Here is an 18,585-nt window from a genome sequence, read left to right as displayed (position 1 = left end):
TTTTTTTCCCTTTTTATTTCCAAGCTTAAACATACAATCTAACAGTGCACAAAACTTGGCAGCGGGACTGCTAGACCCCTTAGGGTTCCAATTTTCGGGCCGAGCGCTCGCTAGTGCGTAAGAAGGAGGTAGAGGAGGTGCGCCAACTGAGGACGCACTAGGGGCCCTCGCCCCTCCCGGAGCAGCAACCTGGCACCAGCCCACCCTCCTCCACCCCTGCAAACAGACGCAGGACGCGAAAGGAGCAACTTCTCCGCGGGGGCGGCCGCGGGGACGGTATTGGGGACAGCGGTCACCCCACCCTTCCCAGACGCCGCTGGCCTCGGGGGTTCTACGGTGCCCGCCCCGGGGGGACCTGCGCACGCCCCGCCCCGCCGCAAGGCCCGTGACCGGGTCCGGTGGACCCCCGCCCTGAGCACGGCCCGCAGCGCGCACTCCAAGGACAGCTGCCCGGTCTGAGCAGCCAAAGCTCCAGAAGGAGCAGGACGCAGCGGAGGCCGGCCCCTTGCCTCAGGCCTCAGGCTACTGCCTGCCCTCTGCCAGGCCGCTCGTCCGCCGGCCCCGCTCGGACCCCGGCCAGGCTGGGCCGCGGCGCCGCCGCAGCCCCTCATCCCAGCTCCATTCATAGGGGCACCCCAGCCCGACCGGCGGGGCGGGGCCGAAGGCCAGCTGACAAGGCTGGTCGGCCGAGGCCCGGGAGGAAAATAAAAAGTTAAGAGAAGAACTTACCTAAAATGGCTCCTGCAGCAGCCAAAATACAAACAGCTATTATTTGGTGAAGTTTAGCTCAGACACCCTGCAAGGACACCCTAACCCACCTAAGACCCACCTTTTCCGCCTCGCTATTGGGTCGTGCAGGCCCCAAACACAAAATCATTGGTTAGTCTCGCTGCCGCTCAGGCAAAAACCCATTTCAAGCTTGCTTGCAGAGGCGAGTGATGGGCTCGCTCCATTGTGCTCGTATTTGCATGGATGTGATCGCTGCACTGATTGGCTCACAAGGGGCCGCCCCGCCCCCCTCCAGTCAGAGACGCCGCTGTGCGCGGCCCCGCCCCCGGGGACAGAGAGGTAGAGCCAGGGGGGCGGGGCGGGGCCGGGGTCCCCGGGGCGGAGGGGGCGGGGCAGGGCCTGGGACACCGCAGACCGCACCAGGGGGCGGGGACCTGGGCTGCGCTGGTAGGGGCGGAGGCAGCGGTTCGGCCTGCAGGTGGAGGTCTCGCAGGTAGCAGGGTAGCAATCTGGGAGACCCGGGGCTGGTTTGTTCAGGGGTGGGAGATGATGTGACCGGAATCCCAAGACAGAGGGGTTATGCGGGGGCTGAGGACGCGCTGATATTTGCTAGGAGAGGCAAAGCTCCCGCACGTCCGGAAACGATGCTGAGAGGCCAAGCGAAGAGACGTGAGCCGCGGCGTCTGTCTCCAGTCACACCTCCTGCTGCTGTCAGGATCCCTGGCTTCTGCTCCAAGACCCTGCACACCGCGGAACTTGTCCAGCCCCGGGGATCCTGCAGCACCTTGGCTATACCTCCGTAAAATTAGATATTGAGCCATGGTATATTTATTTTCAGGCCTATCTCTGACAACACCCTTGTAGCATCCTCAAGGACAGAGCCGAGCATATGGCAGAGATTCAACTAATTGTATTCCCTAATTCGTTCGTTAGCAGCTAATTTTTATGTGCCCACTAAATACCAGACATTGATCCAAGACAGAGGATACAGCAGTCAATAGGACAAAGCCCTTGTTCTTAAAGAATAAGTGAAAGAAAAACAATAAATAAATACAAAAGGCAGCTAGTGATAAGTGCCACACAGAAAATAAATGGAAGGAGGAAGGAAATTAGTTCAGTCATGGAAAGGAGCAATTAGGAAGGGAAGGATAGAGAGTCTGCCCTGCATGGCTGAATTCTCCTCGCAGCATCTCATAACTACCCCTCCCACTCAGAATTAACGATTACCTCTGTCCTCACCCCCTGTCTGCCCTATCGTGGGTCCTTCTTCAATACTCACTGAGAAACTGGTTGGATTTGGACTAGAGTCTCATTTTACTTTAATTAAAACAGGAATGATCCAAGTTTAATGAATCCAAGAGCAATCTGTTAAGGTGAGTGTGTGGCTTGAGTGTGTCAAGTGTAACTATAATTTGACAGAGCCAGACTGCACCCCCCAGAGATTATTTTTAGCTTCTTTCAAATCCTAGTTTTCCTGTGGCTCTCAGCTTGGGGCCCTGACTTCTGTGCAAGTCTTCTTAATTTTTTGGCAGACAGCAGAGATTTGTACAGTTGAAAATACAGGGGTAGCAGCCCCTTCCAATCCATTGGACTCCCCTACACTCTTTTCTTTCATGTGACTCGACGCTGACCAAGATAGATGTCTCACAATCTTTCCTTCCTCCTCTTTTTCTTTCTTCCTTAAGAAAACATTTATTAAGCACCACTTGTGTTCCAGGCATTGTTTTAGATACATGAGTACAGTACAGTATTAAGCAAGGTAGACAACATTCTTATCCTTAAAGAACTTACAGTCTAGTTGGGGACAAGCTGGAGATTTATACATCAACACTAGGGACCTCCAATCCTGTGGAACTGTTGAGTGAATACACTGAGAACTTCTTGTCCCCCCACCCTTGATGCCCAACAGGGACAGCTTACCAGCCAGCTCTTGATGCAGCCAGCAGAAGTGGATGCAGGACCAGGTAGTTATCGTTACAACCTTCTCAGCCCAAGTGCCAGAATCAAGGGTTCCAGAGCTCTCAAAGTGCTAAACAGGTTCAGACCTGGAATGGGCCTGCGAGCAGATCTAGTCAATGAGTTGAGGAAGAAATGGGACTCTAGCCAGAGTGAACAGTGTGTGGAGAAACAAGACAGCTTGGAGAGGTGCAGGAGGGAGAATTGTCAGTAATTGCTGTTCTTAAACATTGAGAAAAGTCAGCAGCACAAGAAAAGTTAAACACAGAGACACACTGTTAGGTCATCAAAGAATCAATAGGAGTCCCTGATTGATGTGCAGCTGAGAAGGACAAAGGAAGGGTCTGAGGCTAAAGGCAGGAGAAGCCATAAGCTTGACGCTGAAAGAGTAAGTCTGCAGAACTGAAAGGGTTAAGTGGAATTTGACTCTTAAAGCACTTAAGCAGCAGTCAGCAAGGACCAAGCACAGGGTGTGTTATGTGCAGGGAAGAACAGAGACAGCTAAGCTGCTTTTTGCTAGTTTTAGGGTTGTCAAAATCAGAGCCTGATTCGGTACTGTAAGAGTGAGGCAAAAGTGTCAAGTAGGGAAGAAAGCTAATTACCAGGATAGTTATTAATCTCACCTCTCCTAGGTGTGGTTAATTGCTTCTACTTAGAATGGAGAAGCCATGTAAAATGAGCCTCAGTGTTGTTTGTAGGGGAGGAGAAAGGGAAGGAAATTTATCCACTACCTTGTTGCTCATTGGCTAAAGATTCATATAATTTGTTCATACCTAGATGCCAAGTGGGCTTCAAAACAGTGCCAGGATGAACCCTATCGAGAGGCGCATGTCAGGGCCACGAGGCAGAGTGCTGTCAGACGCGACTGTGTGAGATTAAATGGAGTCCACAGAGCTGGATGCCAAAGCAGCTGGTGAAACAAGAAAAGCTGATACTATGAGACTCTGAAGGTCTATTGAAGAGGAGATGCCAGTGATGCATAAACTTCTGTACCATAGAGTATGTTCCCATCAGCAAGGAGCCCCAGAAAAATGATCTGTGGGGCTTCTGAAAGGAGCCACAGAAGAGCTCCTAGCAGCTCTAGAACCTTTTCATAGTAGCTCCACAAATACAAGAAGTAACCCTCCTGGCCATTTCTTCTTGTTTTCTTGCCTCTGTTCACTTGTCTGTGTCCTCCATTAGACCATGAGCATCTTTAATGTGGAGGTCCTGGAAATAGCAATAGCATGAATCTGGGTCCCTGGCTAATTGAAGAGTGGTACCTGAATTGATCCATGTTGTGAATAAGAAATAAGCTTTTGGTACCAAGTTACTAAAATGAAGGCCGAAGTTTGAGATGACGTGAAGGTCATTTGCTGTGGCCTTAGCATACCATAATATAGTACTTGCCTGACTTCATTTGATCCCATGCCCCTCTTAGGCAGGGATTATATTCGCCCTGGTGTAAGATCTGGCACATAGTGGGCATTGCTCAAAGTATGACTGCAAATCAGCTCATACCTGAATCTAGGCTTAAAGGATCAGAGGCAGAATTAGGATCAGGCCAGGTGGGAAGTAGAACATGGTCCACAAAGGTGTAGCAGATAAAAGGACTAGGGAGAGCACGATCAGTTCTCAGCACTGCCAAAAGTTCATGAAGTGAGAAGGAAATGAGATGGCTAGAATGAGGCTAGAGAAAAGGCAAAGGCCAGATTACAAAAGACTTCTTTTATGTTGCATAAAGGAGTTTAAAATTTATCCTATAGGAATCGTTTAAGGAAATAAAAAAAGATGTGATATCATCAGCTTTATGTTTAAGAAAGATTTTCCTAGCTGCCTACAGAGAAGATGAATTAGAAAAGGAGTGCCAGTTGGGTATGGTGGCAGTGTACAGTCCCAGCTACTTTGAAGACTAAGATTGCTTGAGCCTCGGAGTTCATGGCCAGCCTGGGCAAAATAGCAAGACCCCATCTCTTCAAAACAATTTTTTTAAAGGAAGAAGGAGAACGAAAAGGAGGAGGAGGAGGAGGTGGAAGAAGAGGACATGGAGGAGGAGATGGAAGAGGAGAAGAAGGAGTTAGAAGAAGAGGAAAAGGAGAGGAGGAAGAGGGAGATTAAGATGATAGAAGATCCCAAAATACTGATTTTTCTTAAAATAATGTATCCTCTTTCCAAATTATTCATCCCATAAGATGGTCACTGAAAAATATGTTGAGATCAAGTTTGTTTTGGAAATTCTTGGAGGTTACTTAATTGGAACTCTGAGTGGTCCTGCATTAATGAAATCTACTAAACCCTGGTGCAGTGGCAGAAAAACCTATGGCACACTGCTACAGCAGGCTGTGTGTATCATTGGGAACTCTAAAAGGTTTGCCATCACTGCCTGGCTTTGTTACTCCTCTCTCATTGCTGAAACAAAATGTTAGATGCTCAAAATTAAGAGAGGAAAGATTTATTTAGTTGACAGTTTGTAGAAGTTTCAGGCCACAGTCAGCTGGCTCCAGGGCAGGGTGGTATGGCAGAGGGACAATGGTTTATGGTGGCAGAAGACAGCAAAAGCAACAAGTGCAAAAGGAGAGGAGCAAGCCTCTTTTCCTCCCTTATATACAGGCTATTATATACTCACACCCCCAATCCTAGCTAGACAATGAACCAATCACAAACTCTAGATTCCGCCAGCTCTGAAAAACCTGCCTCCGTGACACTTTGCAGGTCATCCAGACATACACCAAAATACTGCCTTAGTGTAAGAGTTCTCAAAATGATTTAGCCATAGAACTCTGTTTTCATTTACCTATTAGCTATTAGAATTGATTTTATTTAAGATTAGGTTTGTTTGTCTTCCACAAAATAAATATGAGAAAGAGGCAGTCCTAAAGTGGCTTGAAAGCTCTGTAGTATCTTTAGAATCCATACTTCAATATTTTGGCTCCACCATTCTTAGTCTTCAATCTCAAGATCACTTCAAAGTTCATAGTGACTGTACAGCACCAGTTTGCATGTCCTTGAAAGGGAAAAGGCAAGGCAAAATAGAAAAAGTGGGATTGAATCCCTTAAATAGGCTTCCTGGAAACACTGCCTATCACTTTTGCTTACATCTTCTTGACCAGAACTTGGTCCCATAGCCACAGCAAGATGCAAAGGAGGATGGGAAATATAGTACTTCATTTTTCTTTTCTATGCACCACGTTAAAAATTGAGTGTGTCCTAAAGAACTGATAGACTAAACTAACAGTCTCTCGTACAGTGTCCTGAAGATAAAATGTTCCACAAAACATAAGTTGAGATAAAATGATTAAGTAAGGAATTGGTTTTTTAAAAACATTTTGCCACTTTATTGTGTTATAATTTGCATACCATGTAATCTGCCTTCTACAAGTGTGCAAATTGATGATGCTTAGCAACTTTATATAGTTGTACAACCTATACACCGCAATCTAGTTTTAGAGCATTCCTGTCACCTCCCAAAATTCCCTCATACCATTTGCAGTCAGTTCTTACTCCCAGGCCCATGTAACCATTAATTTGCTTTCTTCTTTGTAATTTTGCCTTGTATAGAAATTTCGTATAAACAGAATTGTGCAATATATACTCATATGTCGGTCTTATTTCACATATAATTTTGTGGTTTATTCATATTATTCCATTTGTTAATTGTACCCACTTGGTAATTCATTCTTTTTTGTGGCTAAATGCTATTCCATTGTATGCCTATGATACCTTCTGTTCATTCATTCACTCGAGTGTTTGAATTATTTTTCCTTTGGAGCTATTATGAATAGCGCTGTTAACAGGTGTGGTGGTACATGAAAAATATGTTGAGATCAAGTTTGTTTTGGAAATTCTTGGAGGTTCCTTAGCACTTGGGAGGCAGAGGCAGGAGGATCGTTGCAAGTTCAAAACCAGCCTGGGCTACAAAGTGAATTCAAAGTGAATTCTTGCTATGCCTGAACTGCATAGCAAGACCGTGTCTCAGAAAAAAAAAAGAAAGAAAAAGAAAAAATGTTGCTATAAACCTTCGCATACAAGTCTTTGTGTGGATGTGTGTTTTCATTTCTCACAGGAAAATAACTAAAGGAATTAATATTTAAAATAAAATGTACTCATTAAAAGTACATTTATTGAATGCCTATTACTGACACTCTTTTATGTGTTGGGGACAAAATGGTAAATAAAATTGGACACAAACTCGACTCTTGTGGAGCTTGAAGTCTGTGGAGGTAAACAAGTATTAATCAGTAGTTGTGCAAGTAAATATAACAGCACAGCAGTGGTAAGTGCCAGAAAAGAGTGTTGATTATGCTGAGGTTGTGCTAGAAGGCTCTACTTTAGACAGAAAGGTCAGGAAAACTGCCCTTGAGCTGAGATCTGAAGTATGTCAGAATTTAATCTCACCAGTGAGGTCTGTCCTTCAAAGTAATATGAGACCACACTAACTGCAATAATGCTGCCCTTGTAAACAACTCCGAGGGTTTATGGGTGTACTGGTCTCAAACCTGTTCGTCTTTGAAGACACTGTGTTTTAACCTCTCAGGGCTTTTGGAAAGTTCTGAAACAAAGGTAGGCAGGTGTTACTAAAGGTTAATTTGGGGGTAAGTTCGTGTTATTTTCTGTATGTGTGCAATGTTTCATGTTTAAATATTTCAAAATATATTTTTAAAATGTCCTTGAGAGTTGTGCCTGCAGAGCATCACAGCCTTTCTCATCACATGCTGACCTTGTTTTCTCTCTGCAGGAAGAGGCAGCAGTACTGGAAGGTGACTGCGGGAACCTGGAACCTGGAAGGGAGGGATGATGTGAATTGTTAGTGTTTTTCATGGAACCACAACAATAGCCCGATGCCACATGGGTGAATTTGCCACAGGGAATCCTCCTGCCAAAGTGCCATTTCCCAAGACAAAACAATAAGGATAGTTAGGCCAACGATTTGGAGCACTATAGATTCTGTTGAAATCCAAGCTCTACCATTAATGACCTTAAGAAAGTCACTAAACTTACAGTTTCTGGATTCCAATAATAGAGCTGTTGTATGGATTACATGTTTTATGCTTAGTTTTAGTATATAGTAAGTGTTTAACAAGTTATTTAGTACTACATTACTGTTATATCCTTTCCTCTAGACCCATTTTCCCATGTTCTCCTTTCACTGACTTGCTGTTTTTGACACACAAATTTCACTGATCCAGCTGATGTCAATCATTGTTCTTGTCTTTGGCCTGGAAGACCTTCTGTCTTTTAGAGTGCCTTCTGCTAATACATGCCGTCCATCCTTCATGTTTTACTAGGAATTGATTTAACTCTTAAGGCATGGACGAGCTCTCACTCTCACCTATATAAAGCACTAACACTATTTTGAAATTTTAAAACCTGAGTTTATACATATAAGTGGTTATTTATGATTAAACTTCATGGAAAGTCATGTGACAAATGATCTTGGGCAGAATTTTTTAAAAAACATTGCTCACCATACCCTGAAACAGCAGCATAAATCTTTCATCATCACTCAGTAGCATACTTTCCTGCAATGATGGTTAGACAGTTTTATCCATTAAAAATTGCTTACAATGAGGCTTTTTACTAAGTATCAAGTTATGGTAGAATCTTTTCCCTTATGTGTGTAGTTCTACCACCAACATTACTAACCAATCTAGTGAGGCTGCCATCTGCAATTTGAAAATAAAAGAAGTAACACTCTTTTGCATTGTAGGAATAAAACAGCGTTGCTTTGAAAGTTAGTTAGTTCCTATGTTTTTGCTGAAATAAAGCATGGTAACCATTCTCCAAGTTTGTGCCCAAAGATCTACAATTGTAGAGCCAATCTGAGTAACCCCTGGGATATTGCTGAAGTGACAGAGTGATTCCATGGCATCATAATATTAGTCTTGTTCCTTTCAATCATTTGGTCAGTAGCCATGCCATGAGGACATTCAGTCAGCCTTATGGAGAGGTCTATACGGCAAGGACCTGAGATTGCTTGAAAATAAGCATATGACATCTTGGAAGTTGATTCTTGATGGTTAGTCAACTCTTCAGATAGGACTGCATCCCTGGACAATGTCCTTCAGATAGGACTGCATCCCTGGACAATGTCAGGACTGAAACATCATGAGAAACACACACTCCTTTAGCTACCCAACTAAGCCATTCTCAAATTTCTGACATATAGAAACTGAGAAAATAAATGTTTGTTGTTTTTTTTTCAATCCAGCAATCTTTGGGTATGATTTCTTTTCCAGTGTTAGATAACAAATATACTCAGTGTTGAATTATATTAGTGACATCCATCATTAACTGACTATAAATGTAAAGTATACTTATGGTATAAGCTTGCCCCAATTTTAAGTGTTTTCTCAATATTTGGTCTAGTCCAGATATTTTATGTTGTTCCATGGCTCATTTCATTTGCAATCATCAAACATGTATTTGCTACATGTTTTACAACCTGTTAGTGACAGAGAATCCAGAACAGCCAATGACAGCAAGCTGCCTGTATCCATTCAATTTTAGTCACTCTCCATGATTCTTACATTTTAGTTACTGCAGGTAAATTCTAGAAAGTCCAGCTCCTACCAATTCTTTTGCTTCTTTCAGAAATATATCCTAAAAAGAAAGTTGGAGAGAAAGATGCCCCCATGATGCTAAAACATGGACTGTCACATTGACAGTTCATAATAGATAATATTTATTGAGCATTTAATATGTGCTAGACAGCATTCTAAATGCTTTACATGTATCGTCGTACTTCATTTTTTTCAAAGGAAAATTTATTATCACCCTCACTTTACAGTTGTTATAAGTGAGGTGCATCGCTGGAAGGAAGCAGTGGAATCTATAACTGTCAGCCATTCATGTTTATCAGCCACAGGTCTAGCTGCTGAAATTGGAGAGTAGTGCCATACCCCTCAAAATTCAGTCCAGTATTTGAGGTTCATCTGGCTCCTCATCCAAGTGTCACAAGATAAAACAAGTCTGTGATTTTGTAGTGAAAAGAAAATAAACAAAAGCATTGCAAAAAATGTCTGCAAAACCTAGATCCTGTGATAATTGAACGTATCTACTTGACTGGATTCAAGGATACCCAGGTAATAATTGTAAAGCAGTATTTCTTTTCTTTCATTGCTAAGACAAAATACCCAACACCCAAAGTTAAAGGATAAATGTTTTATTTCTTTTTTATTTTAAAGAGAAAAAAAATCCCCAAATTTTAAAACACAATAATAAGGGGTTAACAATGATTAATACATTATGCATTGCTATCTTTAAATTAGTTACTTAAAGTGTAAGATATCTCCATTTAATTTTCCCAACAATATTAGCACAAGCTTTTCTTTTCAATGAACTAAAAGAAATTAATGATATAACTATAACTATATATATATATAATTTCTTTCAGCTTCTCACACTAGGGAAACAATACAATTTTTATACATGCAAGTCTGATTTATTTATGGTCTCTAGTTGCATCCGTTTACCTGTAAAAGCCTCAAGTTTATCCTTCTTTATGGCTGAGTAATACTCCATTGTATAAAAATAACACATCTTGGAAAGGTTTTAGTTAGCTCACGGTTTGTAGAGGTTTCAGTCCATAATCAGTTGGCTGCAAGGCAGAGGGGCAACAGTTCATGGTGGTAGAAGACTGCAAAGGCAACGTGAGAGAGCAAGACAAGCCTCTTTTTGTCCCTTATATTGCATCCAGTCTACTGGAATTAGGGTGGTGTCAATCCAATCGGTAGACTGATCCAGCAGTCATGTACCCTTAATCCCAGCACCCTTAGCCCAGCTCTCTAGATTCAAATCAATCATACACTTTAGATTCAGCTACCTCCCAAAAAAGTCTATGACTACATGTGGTTTTGAAAGTACCTCTAGACACAAACCATAAAGGGGACTGATGGGAAGGTTTCCAGAAGGTGTTAGTATTTGAATAGGCCCACTGAGTGCAAAGGTTCAGCTTCACCAGTGTTGGTGGGCATCCTTCAATTCATTGAGAGACCACATAGAGCAAAAAGATGGAAGAAATACAAATTCTCTCTTCTCTCTTCTTAAACTGGGGCAACCATATTCTCTTACTTTCAGATATTGGTGCTTATGATTCTCAGGCCATCTGGGACTTTCACCTCCACTCTCTCAGCCCCAGACTGTTCTCAGGCCTCCAGACATGGACTAGAAGTAATATTATTGATGCTCCTGCTTCTTGGGCCTTTGGAATCAGAATGGGTTACACCAATAGCTTTCTTACCATAGCTCTCCACCTTACAGACAAACAATGGAACTTCTCAGCCACTACAATCAAGTTAGTCAATTCCCATAATAAATATCCTTGTGTACTTGTACAAGAGCACCCATGTGTATCCTTTTTTTTTTTTTTTTTTTTTGGTCTTTTTCCTTTTTATCGGTACCAGGGATCGAACTCACGACTGCCTGCTTGCAAGACAGGCGCTTATGCCGCTGAGCTAAATCCCCAGTCCCATACTTTTTTTTTTTTTTAATTTTTTTTTTGTATCCTTTTGATTCTGTTTCTCTAGAGAACCTGATTAATACAGATGCCTCATACTAATTTAGAAAGAAGGCAGCCATAGTTTATCTTGACTGATTTTGTTTAAAGCAATGATTTACAAAGTATGGCCCCTGAATCAGCAGCAGCATCTAGGAATTGAGTAGAAATCCTGATTCTTGGGCTATAATTCAAACTAGTCTGAAAGTTGGGCCAGCAGTCTATGCTTAAATGTAAACATTTGAGATTTACTAAATTGGGAGACTCAGTTTAAGTTAAACTTGGGCAAAATGACTCCAGAGCCCCTGACTGCTCTGGGTAGCTACTACAGTGCCAGTTTTGGAGTGCAACAAGAGCAATGAAAAGCACTGATATAGCTCCAAAGAAACATGCTTATTACTCCTAGATATACTTTCAAAACCACATGCAGTTATAGACTTTTTTGGGAGGTAGCTGAATCCAGAGTGTGTGATTGATTTGAACCTAGAGTGCTGGGCTAAGAGTGCAGGGATTAAGGGTAGGTGACTGCCGGATCAGTCTACTGATCGCATTGGCACCACGCTAAGAGAGGCATGGGATAAAGCTAGAGCCTTCAATATACCTTTAGTGCTTCTTGTTAAAAACAGATTCCAGGTCCAAGTTATAGTATGTCCATCTAGCCTAATTTGAGACTGTGAATTAAATTCCCACCATGGTGAGTGAAAGTCATGTTGAAAGGAGGGAAAAGAAGCTAGATCATTTAAGAATAGGTAGCATAACACTTATTAGGTGTTAAAACTAATGTGCTACAAAAGAATAATAGCTCCAACAAAAATAACGTTTTTTTTTCATATGGCATTTCAAGAAAAGCATTTGTGATGGGATCACAGTCTTCTACTTCTTTCTAAACCTTGGCTATATCATTCCTTAGGATTTTTTATCACGGTTGGCACCAAGTAGGAGGAAGAGGGATTGTGATGAGGACACACTCCTTCCTAAAAGCATTTCCCTGGAAATGATATCCCTCACTTCTACTCTCATATCAATGGTTGGGACTCACAAGGTCATACTAACCTACAAGTTAGTTAAATAACTAACTTGAACAAGGAAGTTAAATAATGTAGTTTATTTATGTTCCCAGGAAGCGACAGTGAAGAGATTGCAAGATTTTATTTATCATGGACAGATTACAATGGTGAAAAATGAATGGACTTTGAGCTCCAAGAGATGAAGAATTTATATCACCCTTCCTGTTTCTTTTCCAACTCTTCTCCTTCTCTTCCTGCTCTTCTTTCTCCTCCATCTTCTTCTTTAGTCTTCTCAGTACCTAACAGCTACCTCACAATGCTCAGCCAATGTTGGTTAAGGGTTGAGTAAATGAAAACAAAAAGTGATGTGAAATATGTGGCACTTTTGTTTTGGCTCATCTGTCTCACATTCACGCAGAAATTCTAGCTAGTTCACCAAATTTTTTCTTGATAATCCTATATTTAGTACCAGCATCCTCATCAAGTCAGTGGTCCAGGCAGATCTTATCCATCAGTTAGAAATTTGTCATCTCTGTACTTTGACTTTCTAGCTGTAGTTATTTCATCTGTAGGATGGATATAAGCCATCTAGGTAATTACTCAAGGTTGTTAATGAGAATCAGTGAGTTGCAGCACTGTAAGCGCTTGGGTGCAAACCTAAGAATTATCGAGAATTTCAAATGAAGCATTTTGAATCAGGAAAATAAACTTAATGCATAATTTGTATGTATCTTAGTGTTGGCCAAAGTCTACATTTATAAAGTGACCTTACGTTATTGAAATGTAAGTGTCTTCAAAATTGTTTGACTCAGGATCCTAGAATCTTTCAATTGCTGAGCAATGGCATCTTCCCAGACCAGGCTGCTGCTTAGTCATCAGGAATTGCCCCCTTTTACAATTTCTGATAGCAGCATATTTCTCATTCGAACTTTCTTGAAGGGTTTTGAAGAGGTGTAGACCATGTCTTTGTGGATCAGTTTTGAACTCCATGAAGAAGTCTTAACATTTTTGTTCAACCAACAAATGCCTGGTATCTGCAGGAGAAGAGTTGGGCTGCCTGGACTTGTGCAAACAATTTCACTCCAAAACCTGTACCCATGATGAATTCTTGGCCTTAAAACTGTACAAGAATTTAACAGTCATTTAGCCACAATTCTCAGGAGTCATGTCTTTACATGGTCAGTCACAAAGTATATAACTATTAAATTGTTACTAATCGTATATATAAAATACTATAGTCTGAAAGATTTACTTTTCTTAAAAATAAACTAAACAGGAGCAATTATTCTTATCATAATTTCATTCCTTTTCACTTACATTTTGATATCCTCTCTTGAGCAAAGAGCAGGGGGTGGTATTTTAGCTGAGCCCTGGGAATTTCACACACTCCACAAACCACCATATTTATGTCTTGGTTAATGGTAAGACTACTTGCAGTTCTGACAACTATATGTTATAGTTGTGTTTGTGAGTGGTGATTTTATAGTTATGTCTACTATTTATGCTCTTGCTTCAGTATCTGCATTCTCACTTTTAAATTTTTTAAATTTTTTATGTTATTTTAAGAAGGATAAAACAGAATAAAACTAACCAAAACAAACCAGTGTAAGACATATAGGCCTCAAAACATTACAAAACCACCAATAGTTATCATAATGCCTTTTGATGTCTTCAAACTAGTTGCAGATAACTTTAGACATAGTAAAAATCAAACAGAAAAGAACAGAATAGAAACAATAAAAACAAGACCAAGAGCACAATAAAGGATTTCAAAACAAGCCAATAGTAAATCCAAAATTTCTACCGTAATATATCTTGCTGTTTTTTGAAATAGCTGCTCTTGTCATCAGACTTGACATAATCAAACAAAACAAAGGAGAATAAAACCCAACTCAGCAAAACATGGAAACGATATAAGGCTTCCAAAACAAGACCATAGGGAATTAAAAATGGCTGCAACTCTCAAAAGGAGACCCCTCCTAGAGGTCAAACTGCTTCTGAACCCGTAATCAGACTACTGGCTCTAGACCTGCAATGTTAGTGAAACACCACAGCACCACAGGCACCCAATTGCATTTTATCTCCATAGCTATCACCAGAGCCTGTGTTTCTTCTGATAAGCTGGTGGCTTACTGGGTAGTGGTGGGCGTGGAGGCTGTGAGATGGTACTTCTTGTTTGCTAGCCTACACACTGGAAGGGGCTGGGGTCTGGCTGTTCCAGTTTGGTGGGCATCCGCGCATGGTGCTGGTTCCCAGACTAGGTTTGCTCACTAATGTGTCCTTTATTCTCTCTACTCCTGGCCCAGGAATAGTGCTCACCCATGGGGAGAAGCTAGGGTCTGGCTGCTCCAGTCTGGTGGGTGACCGTGCATGGCGCTGGCTCCCAGAGAGGGTTTTCTGTATTCTCACTTTATTAATAACACCTCTGTAGGGGAAAAAATGAAAGCTTGTTAAAAGTAAAGTTAGCTGTATTTATTTAGTTTATTTTTATAATGGCAACTTTTGAGATCTTTAAAAGACTTTTTCATTATTCATATATTTTCAAAAATGCTTTTAGGATCATCACATTACAAATATATTTTATAGTACTAGTCTTACCTCCCTGGGATGAGAAAGGAAGGCAACCAAGTGTGAGGAGGATGGGTTTTGTTTGAACCTCATCATGGAAGTAGAAGAATGGGGTGGTAGAAAAAAACACATGGAGACACACAGTACACCCAACACACACATTCACATGTTGCAGGGCCACTTCCTTCAGGGCACAACCAGGAGAATGGCAGGTCAGTAACAACACAAAGTCAACATCTGGGGCTTTGTAAACTAAGTAATGTTCTAGGAAGACTAAACAGCCAGTACAAAGTCCTACAAACAGGACTGAATGAGGCTTAGGAGCCATTTGGAACTGGAATCAGAAAAAGAAGTGGTTGAGTACAGACAATAAAATTACCTGCTTTGTTAAGTATTTCCAAATTGTGAGATGTGAATGTACGTATGTGCCTATGAGCATGCATGTATTTGTGATATGGGAAGAATAATGTTTGGTTAATTAATGGGTCAGAGGCAAAGGAGATAAGAGTATCTAGTGAATCACGAGTAATTTGATAAGGGACTAAGCAGATAAACTGATGTATGATTGGTAGATGAATGGATCCTTGAATAGATAAATGAAATTAGGAAGGATGATTTGAATGAAGAGTAGACACGTGAATGATTGGTTGGATGAACTGATAAGTAGATGGACATTGGATAAATGGAAAATTGGATATATAAAAATTTATATCTATTTATGCATTCATGTATACATTCATGAGAAAATGCATGACTAAACTGATCAATTGGTAGATAAACACAAAGATGGATTAATAAATGAATGTATATCAGATAAATGCATAAGTAAATGAATGATGTGGGAGGCAAGATGTTCATGTCTTAATTCCTGGACCTTGTAAATATCTTAGATTCAATAGCAAAAGGGAATTAATGTTGTTATTCAACTAACCTTAAAATGAACAGATTATTCTGGATTATCTAAGGGGGCTCAAAATAATCATGAGGGTTAGAGACATCATAAGGGAGTTAGACAGATAGAGGGACAGAGTGACAGATCTGAAGATGCCTGTACTCCTGGCTTTGAAGTTGGAGTAAGTTGGTTGAGACCAAGATATAGGTAAGCTCAAACTGTAAAAACCGAGGAAATAGAGATTTTTCCCAAGGCCTTCAGAAGGGTTGTGCCTTGGCTAATAGTTTATTTTTAGCCCCTTAGGAATGATATTAGCCTTCTGACCTCTAGAATTACAAGTTAATAAATCTGTATTGTTTTCAGCTGCTATAGTTGTGGTAATTTGTTACAGCAAAAATAGAAAAGAATAAATACATGAATTAATGTAAATAAATGGATACAAGATGGATGAAGCATTGCATAATTAAATGGATGGTTGATAAATAGATAAGTACACAGGTAGGTGGATGTGTATGTGTGTGAATGGATAGAATGGATAAAAGGATGAGTAAATGGCTATATGAAAAAAACAGTTGGTTTGAGGGATGATTATATAGGTAAATGAGTGGATAAATTCATGAGTGGATGGTTGGTAAATTATTATGTAAGCACATGGAGAAATAAAATGAGGGTAGATGTACAGATACATGGGTGTATAGATGGTGGAGAAGAAGGCACACACATGACTTGATGACTGGTATGAGAGATAATTAAATAGACATATGAATGAGTAGTCAGTAACAAACAAGTGAGTGGATACTTGGGGAACTGATCACATAGATGAATACATATATATATATATATATATATATGAATAAATATAAACTATCTTATGCTTTAAAACAAAACTAGTCTTTGACCTCAAATGTTAGATATTTAGGAGAGTTTCTAGTTAAAATAATAAGACATTCAAATACACTGTAAAATGTTCAAAAAGCCCTGATCCTGGACTAAGTCTCCATTCTCCACTTACAACAAGAGATCTTTGCACTTGAAGGACTCTCTATCTGCAGTATAATACTCTTCCTTCAAGTCCTTAACTTCTACTCATCTCCTGCATTATCGTACGGTGTTACTTTCACAAGGAATTCTTACTTAGTGTGCTTTTATAGTATTGTATGCTCGTGTAGCACTAAAATTCCAATTTATATTTATGTATAAGTGGATCAGTTCATTCTCTTCCACTAGACTAATACCTCCACAAGGACAGAGGTTAAGGGATTTTTGCATATCATCTTATTTCTATCACTCACATCATGCCTGGCACACAGAAAGTATCCAGTAAACACTTTAAAAAAAAAAATAGGGCTAGGGATTTAGCTCAGCAGCATAAGCGTCTGCCTTGCAAACATGAAGTCATGAGTTTGATCCCCAGTACCAAAAAAAAAAAAAAGGTATCCCCATTCACATCTTTAGGAAAGCTAATGAGAAGCTGCTAGCACATTACTGATGCTATGATAATTCTATCTTTTTTATTTTAGACTTGCTATGTAATTTAGACTGGCCTTGGACTCACTTTGTAGCTTAGGCTGGCCTCCTACCTTTACCTCCCAAGTGCTGTGATTATGTCCATGTGCCCTCAAACCTGGAGCAACTCTATATTTACTAGTGGAAGATTCTGACAAGGGGAGTGTTCTTCCAATGGGAAGAGGCAGCCAAGGAGTTCAAGACTCGTTCTGCTTTTCTTTGTGGTGGAGTAGCCAAGAGCCTTGCCTCTGAGTCAAGGCACTCACCTATTTGCCGTCACTTAGATAGCTCTCACTCTCCTCTCCTTGCACCATCCTCTTTTCTGCCTTTGTGAACCACATTACACATCTGCTACCCTGATTTTCTGCAGTGCCAGCTCTGTCATCTGCCCCTTCCCTGCTCTAGGTGGGCATGGCTTATTAATGGCATCACTCTGACCATTCTTCTCTTTTCTCAGAGCTAGTTTCATTTCAGTCTTTGTAGTTATCTGGTAGGCTTAAGTTTGAGTTTTATAATCTAGTCTTACTTTCCCTACCCTGTACATCGAGGGTCTGAGGTAACTGTGCCCAAATTCTAGCTATCTATGGACTATCTGCATTCTCTGGAGCAATTTACTTTTTTAAAAAAATATTTTTTTGAGACAGTGTCTTGCTGTGCAGCTCGGGCTGGCCTTGAACTCAATATGTAGCCCAGGCCAACCTTGAACTTGTGGTGATTCTCTTGCCTCAGCCTCCAGAGTGCTGGGATTACAGGTGTGTGTCATCACGCTTGGCTGGAGCAAATTACTTAAACCTTTTTGAGCCTCAGTTTTCTAATCCATGAAATAGATACAATAAACTTATATCCTGGAGTGATTGTGGGGATTAAAGAAGATGATATAAATAAGATGTTCAGCATAGTCGCTAATAAAAATATGTGATAATTAATTCACTTTCTTTCTTCCCAGGCTTCTTTCCCTTATTTCTTCCTGTAGTACAATGGGGTCTCCATTTTTATTTTACACTTTTCTCTCTATGGAATGTTTTCTAGTCCTCATAAAAACAGCAACACATAAAGCCAAATTGAACAGTATTTTTATATCCTCCAAATAACTCAACTCGGTTATAGACAGGTCAATTTTACTTATTTGAGCATTACCAAAGCACCTGAAACTGGTAAATAAAAGTCTATTCACATTTAGAAGATAAAGAACTAAATCAATACTTTGGAAAATGGCAAAGGAAAGACATTTTCCTGGAGACCTGACTGTGTTATGGAATTTGGTGGCTTATAACTAATCCTGAGGGCTAAAAAACAATGTACAAGAAATTCTTTGTACTTTAAATTTGATGTAGCATTCATGAGTTTGACGAAAGCATGGAAGCGCGTATATTTTTGGGAAAAGAGATTTTTGAGGAGAGTCCTGTGTTACTCACTGAGTATAGTGGAGATTTGAAATTTTAGGAAGAAATGGA

General features: G+C 40.7%; 1 protein-coding gene and 1 long non-coding RNA gene across 6 annotated transcripts in view; one reads left to right on the top strand and one right to left on the bottom strand.

The window, feature by feature from the left end:
• Positions 1 to 836, bottom strand: part of Chd6 (chromodomain helicase DNA binding protein 6) — a 219,773-nt gene extending 218,937 nt beyond the window's left edge. For all 4 annotated transcript variants that reach the window (XM_003467660.5, XM_013150333.3, XM_013150332.3 and 1 more), the window contains exon 1: positions 730 to 836. The gene's annotated coding sequence lies outside the window, so the exon portion shown is untranslated. The remainder of the gene's footprint in view (positions 1 to 729) is intronic.
• Positions 837 to 939: 103 nt separating this feature from the next.
• LOC111756169 (uncharacterized) lies at positions 940 to 2,072 on the top strand. Of its 2 annotated transcripts, none has more exons than XR_010047373.1 (2): positions 940 to 1,068; positions 1,343 to 2,072. It is a non-coding gene; the product is annotated as an uncharacterized LOC111756169 (long non-coding RNA). The 2 variants fall into 2 exon arrangements; XR_002790642.2 differs by lacking the exon at positions 940 to 1,068 and adding an exon at positions 1,131 to 1,222.
• Positions 2,073 to 18,585: the final 16,513 nt, after the last annotated feature.

The sequence above is a fragment of the Cavia porcellus genome, unplaced genomic scaffold (assembly GCF_034190915.1).
Source record: "Cavia porcellus strain 051 isolate PalLab524CR breed Dunkin Hartley unplaced genomic scaffold, mCavPor4.1 scaffold_5, whole genome shotgun sequence".
In the NCBI taxonomy this organism is placed as follows: Eukaryota; Metazoa; Chordata; class Mammalia; order Rodentia; family Caviidae; genus Cavia; species Cavia porcellus.
Note: the sequence above shows the minus strand (reverse complement) of the source record. Positions and strands in the feature narration are given on the sequence as shown.